Source organism: Parasteatoda tepidariorum, chromosome 7 (genome assembly GCF_982258835.1).
Source record: "Parasteatoda tepidariorum strain Cologne lab strain chromosome 7, Ptep-v5.0, whole genome shotgun sequence".
In the NCBI taxonomy this organism is placed as follows: domain Eukaryota; kingdom Metazoa; phylum Arthropoda; class Arachnida; order Araneae; family Theridiidae; genus Parasteatoda; species Parasteatoda tepidariorum.
The window spans coordinates 46,461,402-46,478,678 of record NC_141761.1 but is presented as its reverse complement, the minus strand read 5'-3'; the positions used below and the strand labels follow the sequence as shown (position 1 = coordinate 46,478,678).

The 17,277-nt window shown below is 29.7% G+C and overlaps 1 long non-coding RNA gene across 1 annotated transcript in view; it reads right to left on the bottom strand.

The window, feature by feature from the left end:
* Positions 1-474: 474 nt before the first annotated feature.
* The window catches only part of LOC139426045 (uncharacterized), a 38,273-nt gene continuing 21,470 nt past the window's right edge, over positions 475-17,277 (bottom strand). Inside the window, exon 2 of the long non-coding RNA XR_011637302.2 lies at positions 475-2,240. This is a non-coding gene — a long non-coding RNA (uncharacterized LOC139426045). The remainder of the gene's footprint in view (positions 2,241-17,277) is intronic.

Here is a 17,277-nt window from a genome sequence, read left to right as displayed (position 1 = left end):
TCATAAAGTTTTAACTTAAAAGATGCTCTTTCGTTCAAATCTTAATCGTTTGTAATCAATTCGCCTAATTTACACAATTTTCAGACATTTGTTATTGTCATTCCAACAGTATAATTTCGTAATTCAACAGCATATAAATGACGTTTAAATTAAACGCTTTCGTTCAAACCTTAATCATTTGTAATCATTCGCCTAATTTACACAATTTTTCATATATTTATTTTTGACATTCCAACAGCATAATTTTTTCATAAAGTTTTAACTTAGATGCTGTTTAAATTAAACACTTTCGTTCAAATCTTAATCATTTGTAATCATTCGCCTAATTTACACAATTTTCACACATTTGTTATTGTCATTCCAACAGTATAATTTCGTAATTCAACAGCATATAAATGACGTTTAAATTAAACACTTTCGTTCAAATCTTAATCGTTTGTGATCATTCGCCTAATTTACACAATTTTTCATATATTTATTTTTGTCATTCCAAAAGCATAATTTTCTCATAAAGTTTTAACTTAAAAGATGCTCTTTCGTTCAAATCTTAATCGTTTGTAATCAATTCGCCTAATTTACACAATTTTCAGACATTTGTTATTGTCATTCCAACAGTATAATTTCGTAATTCAACAGCATATAAATGACGTTTAAATTAAACGCTTTCGTTCAAACCTTAATCATTTGTAATCATTCGCCTAATTTACACAATTTTTCATATATTTATTTTTGACATTCCAACAGCATAATTTTTTCATAAAGTTTTAACTTAGATGCTGTTTAAATTAAACACTTTCGTTCAAATCTTAATCATTTGTAATCATTCGCCTAATTTACACAATTTTCACACATTTGTTATTGTCATTCCAACAGTATAATTTCGTAATTCAACAGCATATAAATGACGTTTAAATTAAACACTTTCGTTCAAATCTTAATCGTTTGTGATCATTCGCCTAATTTACACAATTTTTCATATATTTATTTTTGTCATTCCAAAAGCATAATTTTCTCATAAAGTTTTAACTTAAAAGATGCTCTTTCGTTCAAATCTTAATCGTTTGTAATCAATTCGCCTAATTTACACAATTTTCAGACATTTGTTATTGTCATTCCAACAGTATAATTTCGTAATTCAACAGCATATAAATGACGTTTAAATTAAACGCTTTCGTTCAAACCTTAATCATTTGTAATCATTCGCCTAATTTACACAATTTTTCATATATTTATTTTTGACATTCCAACAGCATAATTTTTTCATAAAGTTTTAACTTAGATGCTGTTTAAATTAAACACTTTCGTTCAAATCTTAATCATTTGTAATCATTCGCCTAATTTACACAATTTTCACACATTTGTTATTGTCATTCCAACAGTATAATTTCGTAATTCAACAGCATATAAATGACGTTTAAATTAAACACTTTCGTTCAAATCTTAATCGTTTGTGATCATTCGCCTAATTTACACAATTTTTCATATATTTATTTTTGTCATTCCAAAAGCATAATTTTCTCATAAAGTTTTAATTTAAAAGATGCTGTTTAAATTAAACACTTTCGTTCAAATCTTAATCGTTTGTAATCAATTCGCCTAATTTACATAATTTTCACACATTTGTTATTGCCGTTCCAACAGCATAATTTTGCCATTCAACAGCATACGAACGACGTTTAAATTAAACAATTTCGTTCAAATCGTAATCGTTTGTAATCATCCACCAAATTTTTGTTTTAAACATTCCACCAGACTGTAATTATACAACTGAGTTAAAACATTTTCAAAACAAAAGGATTACTTCTGAGAGAGAGCACCAAGTTGTCGTCGTTGTTTAAAAAAAAGAAAAAAACTACAATGCGTGCACTTTCTAAACACGCAATACAATCCATTCGCAACCAAGCAATGAGTGATGCGCAATTACAAAGGTTTTACCACCCTTTTTGTTGTCTTTGAAAGAATGGAACGGTACTGTGTTTTTTCCTCTCTGGATCTCCATGGGTGGTTGGACTTGAACCTCACCCTCCAACCAACAGATACAGATTCCAAACTGGAAAGAAGAGCTGGCTAGAAGGGGGTGCCGGAGGTCAGGAGTCAATGGGCGAAATTTCGTGTCGGCGCATTCTTCAGATGGATTTTGGCGATGTGCTGTAACTTAGAGGGTGTGTTGGCGTTATAGAGTGGCTGAATATTTGTGTTCCTTTTTGCTTCCTATCTTCACCATCTGTGACTCTCAAAACCTGTAAAAAAATATAGAAGTAATGAGCTTGGATTGTTATACAGTCAAACCTCGCTATAGTGAACCTTCAAGGGACGGAAATTTCTGTTCACTATAACCGGGAGTTCACTATATCCGTTAAGCAGGTAATTTAACTAATGGTTCCCAAACTCTTCCCTTTTATTACACATTGTTCAAATAAATGACTGAAAAATATTATGCAGTAGCAAAAAATGTGTTATTTTCCATTTCTCTTTGTCTTGCGTATAAGAAAAATTTAGTAATCTTTAGCTGATGAACAATCCTCAACATCAGATATGGAAAAACTTCCCGACTCTCAGATAATTATTCCTGAATTTCTGTTATTCCGCTTTTTAAATCTGTCTAACCTGCAATTCGAGCACATAAAAGTAGTCTCATAAAATCTCTTAGCAAATTCATCGACATTTGTTTAGATACTTCGATTGGTGAGTCACTTCAGTAATGCTTCTTCAACATCCTTGTGATCTGCTTTTCTCAACTTTTTTCTGCCATCTAAATTTTTTTCATGAGCAGAAATTATTAATTGCCTATTTTTCCATCTGTTACAAACTGAAGATTTGGATAGTTAATATTCCAAGCAAATATCAGCTATTGCATCCATTTAAAAATTTTCTGATTATGCCTAATTTATCATCAATGGAGAACGTTTTACGTTTACTGCTCGCCATAGTTAAATTTGAGACACTTGTTTGCAGGATTTTTTAAACTGAACTGAGAGCAAAAAGGAGTTGAAATGAGGGCTTTATCAACACATATTAGTGTCCAACCCTTTGACTAATAATGAAATATTGCTCATTCCCTCTGACATAAAATGCATATTGATCTTACTGGCATCGTCTGCCTGGGTTGGAAACATCTGCTTTGTTTGTTTAGGGATGGGAAAGTGAGATAAAAGAAGAAAAAATGCTTATCGCTACGTTCCCCTCCATAGATGGTTTTGAAAATCGGTATATGTATTTTTTTAAGAAGAAATTTCGAAATTATTACAAAAAAAATCAGTTGAAGACGGAAAAAAGTTCATTATATCCAACTTCCCAACTTTTTTGGTTCACTATATCCACAAAAAATAACATTATCCGCGTATAGCAAGGCACGGGACCGAACATTTCGTTCACTACATCCGGGAGTTCACTATAAACCGTGTTCACTATAGCGGGGTTTGACTGTAGTTGAAGAGGGGGAAAAAAGCGGAACTACGACTTACTGTCAAGCGTTGATATTATGATTTGAAGATTAGCAGGTTGTTTTTTGCGTTTGCATTTAAAGAAGAGTTTGTTTTGCTTTATTTATGTACACTATTTAAGATCTGAAACATCGAGTAACGTAGTAAAATTTAACCCTTTGCAATCGTAGAATAGCTCTGAGCCACCAATTCTTAATAAGTATTTTTTTTTTAAGAAAAGACCACAAAAGTTAAATATTGACATGAGTTCATTTGTTGTTTTCATTCACAATGCCAAAAATAGCTTGAGTTTTATAGTTGTTTTTATAAAACATTAAATAGGATCACTTGTTATTCTTATACTTAACCTTCAGAACTAAAAAGAAATTTAAAGGAGTTGTGTTTAAAAATGAAATGAAATGGAATCTGTCGCGGTTGGGGTATTTTTTGTGTGTGATTATAATAAGTATGATAACTTTAAATTAAAATGATTTATAAAATGTGCAAGTAAAATATAATTAATTGTACGAACATTAAATTTAACACTCGGAAAGAAATAAACTGTATCAACTCCATATTACATATATAATAATAAGCTATTTGATAATAAATTAACTTTAAAGATTTTCAATATGTGAGTAAAAAATTTAATAATGATATTTCATTAATTATAATTATGAAATATCACTATTAATATAATTTTCTTAAATAATTAATATAATTGAGATAATTTTCTAGAATTTTTTTTGTTTTGATTTTTAGAGTTCTAGATATAATATATTCTTTTATTTATGTGCATATGTTATAGAGTTTTCTATAAAAGTTTTCAATCACTTCACTTTCACACTATAAATTGTTGCTACATATTATATCCATAGCAGCACTGTTTTATTAGATAGACGTGTTAGATTCTTTCACATTTACATCTCTATATCTCATAAACATCTCAATTTGACAATTCATTGACAATAAAAACTAGTAATTGTAGGAAAAAATTGCCAACACATAAAATTTAACACCTACATTTCTTGATGAATTATTAAATTTAAGCCTCTTTTATAGATGAATATAACGGTAATAAACTTATTTATTATTGCCATTAAATATCTGAGGTAGGTACTATGAAAATAGGTATAAATTGATTAAATTTGGTGATCTAAGAAATCTCGCTAAATGATTTCCAGAAATTAAAATTTTCTACAATATTTTGTTAGAGAAATACAGCTGGACTTCTATATAACGAACTTCCATTTTACGAATTTATCTATTTTGCGATTTTTTTTCGAGGAACCAAGAGCATTTCGGAAATTTCTTCGTAAAATAACTTTCAAATAAAATTTAAGGAAATTTCTTCGGGTCCACTTTCCCTATTTCCCAAAATATTTCAGAACATTTCAAACTTGTTAATAGATTTTAAGGGGAAAATGACCTTAAATTGATTTTCGAAGCCACTTAACTATCAGAGAAAACCGTTAAATACCTTTCCCTTTTTGTTTGCATTTCAAAATTAACGGATTGCATCAGTAGCAATTAAACTTAAGAACGCACATGGTTATGTATGTTTAAAATTATTTTTATAATAAATGCAGCTATAATTTTATACATAATTTTAGCTTCTTTTAGTCGAAAATGTAAGCATGATAGTGTAACACTGGATAATGCTTTGCTCTATTCTTGCATTCCATGCAGTTTTTTTTTATGGTTAAGATTTATAAAATAAATAAGAGATACTAGTTTACAAGATAAAAGTGTATCAATTACTATTTTAACTATGTCTAGTGTTTATGAATTTAAAACTTGTTTTGTGTTGTTTAAGTATTTCAAAAGGTGATTTTTTATTTAACGAATTTTCCATATAACGAACTTATTATCGGGATTAAGGGACTTCGTAAAATATAGGTCCGACTGTGCATAACGATTATATAATCAAGCGAAACCAATTTAATTATTAAAATAAAAAGAAGAAAAAAAACAACAGTCAATTTGGGAGCCAGAAGAATCATGGAGGTTAATGGGAACAGTATGATGTTGGAAAAGAGGTCGGCATTAGATCGATGGCACAGTGGTTAAAGCAATGTGTCGGTCGATGGCACAGTGCCTTAACCATTGTGCCATCGCAGTTCCAAATAATAATTATTAAACTAATTAGTTCTGTGTTTCTCTCGCTTCTGTTTCTTTGTACTTATTACTATAGTACTTGTTATTGTATCGCTTGTCTTTAATTGTTGCTTTAATCATATTATTTGTGCTTTAATTGTTGCTTTCATCTTTATTACAGCACTTAGATAAACCTTCTTCCTTCTGCTAGTTTTATAATCTAAGATTTCAGAATAAAATGTCACCGGGCAACAAATGCAGATGTGAAAGTTTAATGCAGCATTTTTTATATTTTGCCATGAACTTTTCTTTTAGATTTTTGCTATGTCGTCAGCCGAGCTATAATTTCTTCTCAATAACGGAGAAAGAAAAAAAAATTCAAACTTTCCATTAAAGTCTAGCTACTGATCATTATACTGAAATTGCTATAAAATTAATTGAAGTACTATTATACTCATTATAGTAACGAAACAACCTTTTGCCTCCTTAATAACGGTTTTTATGTTGCAAACATTGTTTTTGAAATCGGACAGAGATAAGCCTTTGTTTTTTAGTTCTAAAATTTCAGAATAAACTGTTGCTGAATAACGGATATTTTAAAGAATGTCTTTATGTATCATTTCCGATATCTCTTTTTTTTTGTCGAATTTTTGAAATGTTATTAGCTTTATCAATAACGCAGAAACACAATATTATAGAACTTTCCTGGGACTTTAATGAGCACTGTAAAAAACTACGGATCAAATTACGGAAAATGCTTTTTACCTTAAAGTTTTAAGGAACGAAAAAGTTTGATGTACCATACATTTTGCTGTAATATATCCAATCACAGTTATTAAATAAATATTACAGTGAAAATTATGGTATTAAATTTCATGGATGCTGCACACAGGGTGTTCTTTGTACCGTAATTAAATCCAAACTTTTTTACAGTGTGCAGCTAGTCATGAAATTGCTGCTGAATTGACAAAATAAAGAAGTTAAGCTACAAAAAAACAGTTGTTACCATTTTGGAAGTAATTTATTACAGTTCTGATAATTTGCCCATAAAATGTCACTAAATTCTCCCTTAATTTACAATTCTTTTTAAAATCAAATCGTGTTTATAGAAAATGCCTATTAAAAGTTTCTCTGTACTAAATGGGTATTAGTGTCGTTTTTTTTTCCTTCTTTCTCTAATTGGACTAACATAAAGTGGTTTCAGCTTACCAGTGGGGATCCGTACCATCAAAATGCCTCACAACAAGAAAAGAATAAGCTATATATTTCTGTTACTTAGGTATACCAGCTGCTGAGAAATATTTCCAGCTGTTCTTATCCTGGTATCCTGCCGATATGATTGGTTGTAGGATAAAAAAAACGGCTTTTGACTGTGTTTTATTTGGGAAAGAATTCCACAAAAAATATTCGAAAAATAGAAAAATAAAAAAATAGTTCCATTTAACAAGAGGAATTTTACTTTTACTTATGAATCGTGTGAACTTTTCAGAAATTAATATATATATATTTATATATTTGACTTTCCCACTACGGTGGCCTAAGACTTGACGTGCTGGCTGCACTTTTGCACAAATTCACAAATTTGTTTTAAATAAAGTATTCTTGATGGTATTATTTATTATGATGTGTTTTTCTGATGAAGTTTTAATGCACCTATCACAAACTGATCGTGATGGTATAAGACACAGGTTACCAAACTTTTTAGACTTTCCCACAAAGAAGACCTAAAGCTAGACGTGCTGGCTAGATCTTGTAAAAGTTGCTGCCAGCACAGGCGTTATTTAGGAAAGATGAGTTTTTAAATTTTAAGAAAAGTAGCTCATTTTTACGATTTTTTTAAAAATAAGCATATTTCATAAGGTATTTTGAGGATTCCGATTATAACATTATATATAAACATTAAACTACAAGATATATTATATCTAAATTTAAAATTCTTATGTCTGAAATTATAATTTGACCCATTACGTTATGTGGATTTGAGACATGAACTTTAACTGAAAGCAATTCAGATTTCTTAATAGGGAAAAGGAAAATTTTAAGGTAGATTTTCGGCGCAATTTCTGAGGATGGACTTTGAACCGGAACAAACAAAAAGATTGTTATTATCAGGTACCAGATATTGTTTTAAATATAGGAATAAGAGGAATTCAATGGTTTGGATATGTGTTAAGAATGAACTCGGAAAGAAATGCCAAAAAATTTATTAGACGGAATACCAGAAGGGTAAAGAGCTATAGAAAGATAAAAAAACCAGATGGAAAGAACAAATTGAAGAGATCCTCAAATTACTCAAAAATACTAACTACAAGAAAAAGGGACCAACAGATAAAAAAAAAAATCCAAAAGGAGGCCTCCACCCTCGCCATCTTGGATTTTAGGTTAAATTTTTAATTTGCGCTTTCTTGATATTTTTTTTTGTACCTAAACTTTCGATGATATAGTATTATTAGACAGCACAGTACCTCTCAAAATAAGTAGAAAATAAAGAGGCCGTTTTATTAGATTTGGAGGAATGATGCTTGATAATTTTTAGAACTTCTATGAATTTTCTCTCAAAATTTTAAAGAATAAAATGATGCGATGAGTAAACTGTTTAAAATTACTCGTTTTTTCGTATTTGGAAATCTAGTTTTGTCACAGCTTAAACTTCTTAAAACCGATTTGGATGACGCTAAAAAAAATCATTTAACGTTAATTGCATAAAAATAAAGATACTTATCAAAAATCTAAAAACAGGCAACTTTATACTATTCAACTGCTCATCAAAAACTATTGATTGTAGAACTGTATTGGCATTATCCTGTCAGAAAAAATTTATAGAGAATCTAAAATACCGCGCGTGTTACATCTCAAATTGTGATTAGCATTGTATTTTGCATGTATCGAAATATACTTTCAAATAGAGTAATTATCCACCATCAGTTTACCTGTGATAATTAAATAAAGAGGATTAAAAGCATATTTAGAATTTTTTCTCACCGTCTTCACCCTGCAGTTTTGGTATGTAGACCGCAGTTTGGAGATTTCTGGAACCAGGAGACAATAATGGCGATTCCACAAACGTCATGGCCAAAACATTAATGATTTTTTGCAAAATTTAAATTTCATAATCAAATATTAATGTACTATTCAAATACGAACTTTGCAACTTAAGCATTTAATCAACATTTTATTGCTTTTTGAGTGCATAGAAACTCTGCTTGATCATGCTTCTTATGATCACAGATGACCGGGCCAGTCCACAAATAGAAAATGCTTAAATTGCCTGATAAAATTATGAAATACAGAGCAAAAATCTCAGAAAAAAATAAATAATTTTAACTACTCTTAATTTAGTTCTTAAAATTGAAAGTAACCCTTTTTTATTATAGATATAGTTCTTAAGTTGTTGTTTCTAATGCCACTTGTCAATACTAGCTAGTCTACTTGGTGTAACCAAGCGAATTTAAGGCAGAGGGTGCGTTTCTTGTTTTTCAACGGTGCGATCTATGGCCAAGAATATGATTTCAGTCACATACACATGTTACAGCCTGTTTATAGGATGGACCCATTCATAAATCCATTCACAGATCGTAATTTTGATCTGAACCAGAGAGCGATCAATCTACATTTCAATATCCCAGAGGTATGATTTGTTAATGGAACATGGTGGACGTTGTGATCCGACAGATTTAGCGTGCACCAGTCACCATTTACTACACGGGTAGTCTTTGGATGCCGAAGATCAAACTCATGATTTCTTGGATATGGGCCCAACGTCCCACCAACCAGGCTATCCCGACCTATTATAGATTGTATGTACATAAACCTATGAAAGAGGTTGTATTGTATTCTATTCTATAGAATTTGTATATTATTTATTAGTTTCTTAGCGCAATGAAGTATATATAGGCAAGTATATACATATTTTATTGCGTTCTCAGTATATATCACACGAGTGTTATCAAAAACCCACGAACAAGAAATGCTAAAATAACCGAATTATGGAATAAACAAAAAGTTGTTAAGTACCAACGAGAAGTAGTAAGAAGAAAAGCATATGGGATTGCTTTCTTATCCTTTTATACAAACATTGAAGTACTTATAGTTTAAAGCTATTCCTTTCTATAAATAGTAAAAAAAATCTGCATGAACGGAAGCTTCTCGACGTAGTGTAATTAATTACCAATAAGAGGAACCTAGCCTAAAAAAAAAGGCTAAAATTACGGGACGGGGGCATGGAATAAACAAAAGGTTACTAAATACTTGTCATATGTACCAAGAAAATAAAAGCGAATAGCTTGTTCTTAAATCACTTTCACAAATCTTAAGTTCATTGAAAACTATCCTTTTTTTTTTAAGTCGAATTAACATCAACCTATAAAACGGTTTGTAGATTGAAGTTGTATTCTGATTATTAATTTTTCGATCATAATGAGCTTTGTATCTTTAACGTAAAATCATTGCAAATTCCAATTGAAGGTAATTCCTTTTGCATATTGTTTATACTGCTTTCGGTATAAATAACGATGAACAACAGAACTATTAAAGAACTACACACAAGGAAGTTTTTAAAACTCTAGTAATTAAATATTTTTCTTTTCGGATTTACTTTCGCAGTTAAAAGGAAGATGGTATAGTTGTCTTTCAGCTAATTGGCTATTGTATAATTTTTATTCTCCAATAAAAAATTAATCATTGGCATTCCTTATTAAAAATATTCATTTATTCTAAGCATGAAAGTTTTATAACAACATTTTAACACGCTAATTAGCATTTTGCTTATTCGCAAACTTCCATTTTACTCAAATAATTCTTATTCTATAAATTCCTTTACATGTTAAAGAAAGAGGCTTTTGATCTTTTAAAACAAGAATTCCCAAAAGGGAAGGGGGCGGATTTCTTCCCCCAAAGAGAATTTTTGCAGTTTTAGAGGTTAATGAGGTCAGTCCTGCCTTTTAAGCAAAAAACTGGATTGAAGCGTTCATATGAATTCTGAAAAAAGTACAAAACAACAAAAGTTTGGAAAAAATAATAATTGAAATACTATAACTCAAAATATTATAAAATAAAAAATCAAAACCGCTGTTCTGTATATTCAACGTTTTTAAAATTTGTTTTGCTGCGCGAAAAAAATAAATAAATTAGAAACTTGTTAATAAAAAGGTGTTCACAAAAATATGCAGAGAGTTAGAAAGAATAAAAATTATAATATTTTAAGCAAGAAATGAATTTTATTTTTTATTAACATTTTTATAAATTAGTCAAGACATATATATCCACGAGGCTCCTAATCATTATATAAGCCATGTACACGTTTTATAATTTAAAAATATTATAATTTTCGTATAAAAAGAACAGAAATCTTTTTCACTCGCTGTCATATTGAGGCAAATTAAATAGCACTTATAATGACTACATATATTAAAAAATCGTAATAAATCATGGAATTATTACTATTTCTGGACGTTATTTTAATATAGAGCTGAAAAAGCGCTCCATATTTTAAAAAATACTAGTTTACCTCCATAATAGATTCTTGTACGTAGTAATTTAAAAATAATAGGAGGGGAATCCCCAAAAAATTATTTTTATGAACTATTTAAGCAAAAATAGAATATTTGTCACCAGAAATGATAAGGGGTTTCGTTTTGAAGGGAAATGTATGAAATACACATTGGGAGAAAGTTTCAGGATTTTTCATTTGAACAACAAGGGTTTTGATTTTTAAAAGTCACCAAAACTAATTTTCAACATTTTGTAATTGAAAATAATTTTTTATAAATTTTTTTAGGTTTTGTTAGGATTGTAGGTTAAAATTTCCCCCCGTACCTGTTGTCTAAATTTTAGAATCTCAGCACACACGATTATTGGAGACATATGGACACAGGATGAGACCGGATTCGCTTTTGGAGGTTCAAGCCCGAATAATTTTAATCCGAGCCGAGCCCGAGATATGTAGGATTATTCAGAGCCCGAGAAATACATCGGAAAAATGCCAAATTTTGCTGTCTCGTCACTTGACCTTTGAGGTCTAAACAAGGGAATTGGTAAATTTGAACCTTTTCCTGTGAAAGAAAAGGCCAAGAGAAAAACTGAACCAACTGAAACTCCAAGTTGACTAAAACAAAAATTAAAAAAGAAAATCAAAATCTGAAACTATATAAAAGTCATTTGATAATTAGCGCTAGCCTCACAAAGCAAAAGCACCGAACAAAAATGGCAGGTAGCTAAGAATTTTGAACATTATAAATTTTACAAATACAACCAAACGTTAAAAATACTCAAAAAAAGTTTAATCAACTATTAAGTAGTCTAAAAGTTTAACAAATCTGTTTATAAGTAGTAAAAAAGTTTAGGAAAATTTTATCATGAATTTGAGATCACCAGTGCCCGAAACCTTTTTTCTGGACCCAGGCTGAGCCCGTCTCATCTCTAACATATCAGCAAAACTTTATTCTCTATTGCTACAGATGATGACCTGTTGTTAGCTATGTGTAAATAAAACGAGTTGTAAGTGAAATTGTGTAGAATAGAGAGCAAGATAAACTACAGGGGTCTGCAAAATGTCTTTTCATAAAAACGGACCCTTCAAAAAATAATTTATCTTTTAATCGGACCCTTCACAAAATAATTTATCTTTTTATGGGACCCTTCACAAATTTGCTTATCTTCATTATTGTTTTGTTAATCGAATAAACCCTTCCCGGTTGGAGGGAAAGAAAAAAAAAGAAAGTTTTTTAGCAATTTTTACAATAACAGGCAATTAGCAATTTTTGCAGTTTAGCAATTTTTGCAATAACAGGACCCTGTTTGCACAAATTCATAAAAGTAGGTCCCTGATTGAAAGAATGTGACTTAAAGCTTATTTTATATTCACAAATTAAGAGTAATTTTTTCACAATTTTACAAAAAGAGGACCTTTCTCAAAATGTCTGGACTGACCTCTGAACTATATATGCTGTGAACCTATTATACTTCCAGATCTCCCACTATTACTTCCCTTCTGCAAGGAATTTATTTTTCAACTCTTGATTTCAACAGAATGAATTGTTAATAATAAATATCACTTATCGTTTAGTGTATTTCAGTAACGAAAATAAAACTTCGATGGTAATTTTTTGAACCAATCATTGAACTTATGAGCAGTGAATCTTGTTATCAGACTATCAATTGAGTGAAAGTATTATAACATCTTTTTTATGCAAAGAACTAGGCCGTAAGATAAATTAGTAACCAAAAATTAACAAAAATAGAATGAAGAACATTGATCGTGCCCTGCCTGTTAAAAGAACGATATTACCACGCCCTTGACATTCAAAAACGTTCTACCAAGGAACTTGAACCAGCAGAATCGCTCTGAGATCAAAATTCTCACGTGCTGAGGAAGAACGAATACTAATGAAACGTGAACCATTTCGCTCACTTTTGTTCTTTGTTGAGATGCTGTTGGCTGAAGTTAAAACTGTATAAAAAAAGATTTTAAGTGTTCTGTGGGCCACATTAAGGCTAGATATAACGAATTATGTATTGTTTAAATCGAACCCCTAAAAGCAAATCCGTTTAAGTGATTAATTTATCCCTTTTTATTGTTTTGTTTTGGTGTGAATAGATTTAGTGTTATGTTATGTTATGTTTGAAAGCACCAATTGCCAAATAGAGAGATAAAATTATACTGGTTCGCTTATTACGATTTAGTACATAAAATCAATACAAAATGCCGAATAGAAATTATATGAACGGCAAAAATATATTATTAATCGGAGATTCAAGAACAAAACGAAGAAGAAAAAAAAGAATTTTAAAATTTAATTTTTGCCACAAAATGGTTGAATCGCGTTCCGTCGCGTTGAATCGTGTTGGCGCGTTCCGTGAAGAACGCGCCAATAATCCAGAATTTTTACAGTGTTGGCACTAAAGTTTTTTCTACGAAAGTTATATACATACTAAAAAGAAATGTGTTTGATTATACTTCTTACGTCTTAACATTTCCTTTAGAATTACATTAAGATTTATTAGTGAACATAAATAATTTTGCTCAGTAATCATTTTTTAAAATAAAATTTAAAATTAAATGCTTATTGTTTTATGAGTTTTAATCGTAATTTCGTATTTTAGCTTACCAAATAGGCTGTTACATTATATACAATTTGTGCAGGCACCACATTGTACAGAGCGCAGAATAAAAAACGGACGTCCCTGAATAACTTTCGATGATGAATGACCTTGATAACTTTTAATGATCGGATCTTCACGTTTTGGAATTCAATCTTGATTATTCAAGGGGGTGACCTTAAATATGCTAATTAATTAGTGAAGACGATTTTTTAAGTAACGAAATCAGACAGTAAAACGTACTTTCTCTGAATAAACATAAATTTTTTCCCCACGGATTCGGATTTCTGACACCCAAAATATGGGAGGTAGCCGCAATATGAGAAATATGGTCCCCATAGTTTAGCCAAGTGAGCGGTCCAAAGTTTGAGCCCCCTAATGTTAATTTTATTTTTTGCGTATTTCACCATATCTCGGGAACTTTTAAAGCGAATTTAAAAAAAATTTGCACGCAATTATAAAATTCGCTTATCCATGAAAAGGAATCTAGATTCCTTTTCACCTAGAATACTTGATTAATAATTGCAGATTTTTCACGTTATTTTTATTGCAGTGCGATGTCTCAGATCCATATAGTAGGACATATTTAACGTTAGTATTCAAAATTTAACTTTTTGTGGAATTTGTTATGTTTTTCCAGAATATTTAATTTATTATACATGACCAAAAATGAAAAATAGTGTTAATATCCAAAAAATTCTAAAATTTCTTTTCGAATTTCAGTTTAAGTTCGTAAATATCATCTCTTTTGTAGCAGTGCTTACCTAAAACTTAATTATAACTATTTTCCCCTTTTCCGTAAATCAAACACCTTTTTCTCTACATAAGTTATGAAATTATGAAAAAAAGCTCTTTCTTTACAACTCAATATATACGTTACGAATATTTTGATTCTTTTTTTTATTAATTGATGTGTTATATTAAAATTTGAGACGTTTTTATTACGAGCAAATTTAACTTGAAAACATAATAAAATATACAAGATTTTAAAGTGCCAGACTTACGACCGACCGAGCTGTGAAAGGCATATTTTAGTTTGTTCAACTGAAGCCTATAAGTTGAATTGTTTTATTCTATTTTATATCCATCGTTGACCTTAATTTTATGTTTATTAAGACCTAATTTTAGGTTCACGACTTCTAATGTTCAACTCCGTAGCCTTGAAATTTTGAACCCAATTCAGAAGACAAGACGATGGAACTCCTGGATCAAGTAACAATTTTAGAGATTTTTTTATTTTATAATTAAGAAACCCGACAGACAAAAACATGTTTTATGAACAAAGATGTGAATTTTCTTTTCTTTTTTCCTTCTTAAAAATCGTTTGCAGCGTGAAAATGAAAAGTTCCACGAAGAAAACCAACGAACCATGAAGTTAGATTGATAGTTCACTGGGGCTTCACTATTCTATGATGTTTTCTCACGTGTTTTATGTGTGAATTTTAATTTTGCATGTCTAACAGTTGTTCTACGTTTATTTCTTATTTTTACTTCGTGTGAAACAACAGTTCTACGAAATGGAATATAGTGATGGGATGTATTTACAGCTCACTGCTGAAAGGAGAATAAAATTAATAAATTGGAAGAATATTGTCCTGTTTTTTCGTTTTTAAAGCAGTTCTTTAAAAGTTAAGGTGAATAACCATAAAGTGCAATTTCTGGTTAAAAATCAAAAAAATCTGAGCTGCATCTTAAAATATATAACGGGCAAAAAACATTATAAGTAAAATAACTGAAAAACATATTTTTATAATAATGAATGTCAAAAGTCTGTGCTGCTAAAGTTTTAATACCTATTTAATCTTAATCATGGAAAAGGTATAGTTTAGATTAATTATTTAGTTTTAGCGTGATTACAAAGTATTCTAATTTAAATCTAATTTGCTATTAATATTAGAAATTATTTAAAATAGTACTTGTCTTGTAAACACTATTGGGTGAGACAAGGCTGATACAAACGAACTAGCCACGTTTGGTGACCAATTTGATTACTATATATATACATAAATCGTAACATCTTTTAACTAAAAGCAAAACAAACTACTGTGAAAAGTTACGTTGTCACAAAATTAAAATTTAAATCACACTCACACACACTAAAACGTACCAATGTTTATTGAAATTAATTTGATGCTTCACAAATCTAATCTACATCTTTCTTTTCAATTCTAAATTAGTTGAAAGCGTTAGTGTACATGAAAAAATAACAATAAATACATTTCGTAAACGTTCGTATAAAAGTATTTCGAATAGAAAACATTAGACATAAACTTATTTTTATCAAAGTTACTAAATAAATATAAAGTATTTATTGAGAACGTGTTGTTAACACATATTTCAAATTTAAAAGCAAATGTATTATTAACACTAGAAGGACTGAAACTTAGTATATATATATACAGGGTTATTCCTAATTCTCTCCGGGGTTTCGAAGCGTTATAGTAAAAAAAGGAAGACGGATATGGCAAAAACGAACATATGAAATTATTCCGAAAGTATTCAAGTTTTAATTTAAACAGTTGCCGGTAGATGGCAATAACATGTACCACTGAAGCCAGTTGTAGTAAAGAAAAATGGCGTTTACAGGCGAAGGGAATTATGAATAACCCTGTATTGCCCAAAAGCAGTCAAAATGTCAAAGCAGTCATTGTGAAAGAATAACTAACGCGTAAAGAAATTTGTTTAATTAATTGTTAATATTTTTTATATTATTTACAGTTATATGAGAAGTTATTAGTAAATATTAACAATAAAAAAATTTATTTCACATGGAAAGAAAATATTAATTTATGCATTATTATTTGTACATTTTTTGTAAATGAAAAAGCAGTTAAAAAGCTGTCAAAATGACTTTCTTCAAGCAACCTAGTGTTAAGTGCACAAATATGACTGAAGTGTTGCCCATTTACTTAAAGAAATACACGCGATTTTGAAGTCATGTAAGACAAATATGTAGGCATAGATATGTGACGTAAGAAATAATTAAGAATCAAAAGTGATAAAGTAGTAAATATATTTATCCGAAAATGAGTAATTTTCATTAAAAAAAAATATTTTAATTCTAATTCGTAATAATTTAAGTTTTTTCTCAGAAAGGATATAGCATAAAATGTAATTAATCTATGATTTATTATGGTATTATGAGATGAAATGTTATTGGACACTAATAAATATCCCAGCTGCGAGTGCTAGATATTTTGAAGACATCTTTATATTTGTTTTTTAATTTGAAAGGTTACTTCTCTTTCATAGCTGGACACTTAGGGTTTAAAGTATCAGGGCTCCATTCTTGCTCTTATATTTAAATTTTATAACGTTGTTTTTCATAACAACTCTCGTTTACAACAAAAAATTTAATACCTTAAAGCAGCGGTTCTCAAATATTGCACCGAGATTATTTTCGAACAATTTTTTAAAAATCCTTTTTGAAATATGCATTTACATTTAGGCTTAATAAATAATCAATTATTTACTTATTATCTTCTATTATTTTATTATCTTCTATTATTTACTTTTGATCACCCTTACAAAATTATATAAAATGGACTGCCAATGAGAGTAATGAAGACAAATGGAAATTTTGCAGTTTTACTCATTTCCACACTTTTTACAATTTGTACGGCCCTGGCTAGTTTCATAGTTTGTTTGCCATGGCTACATC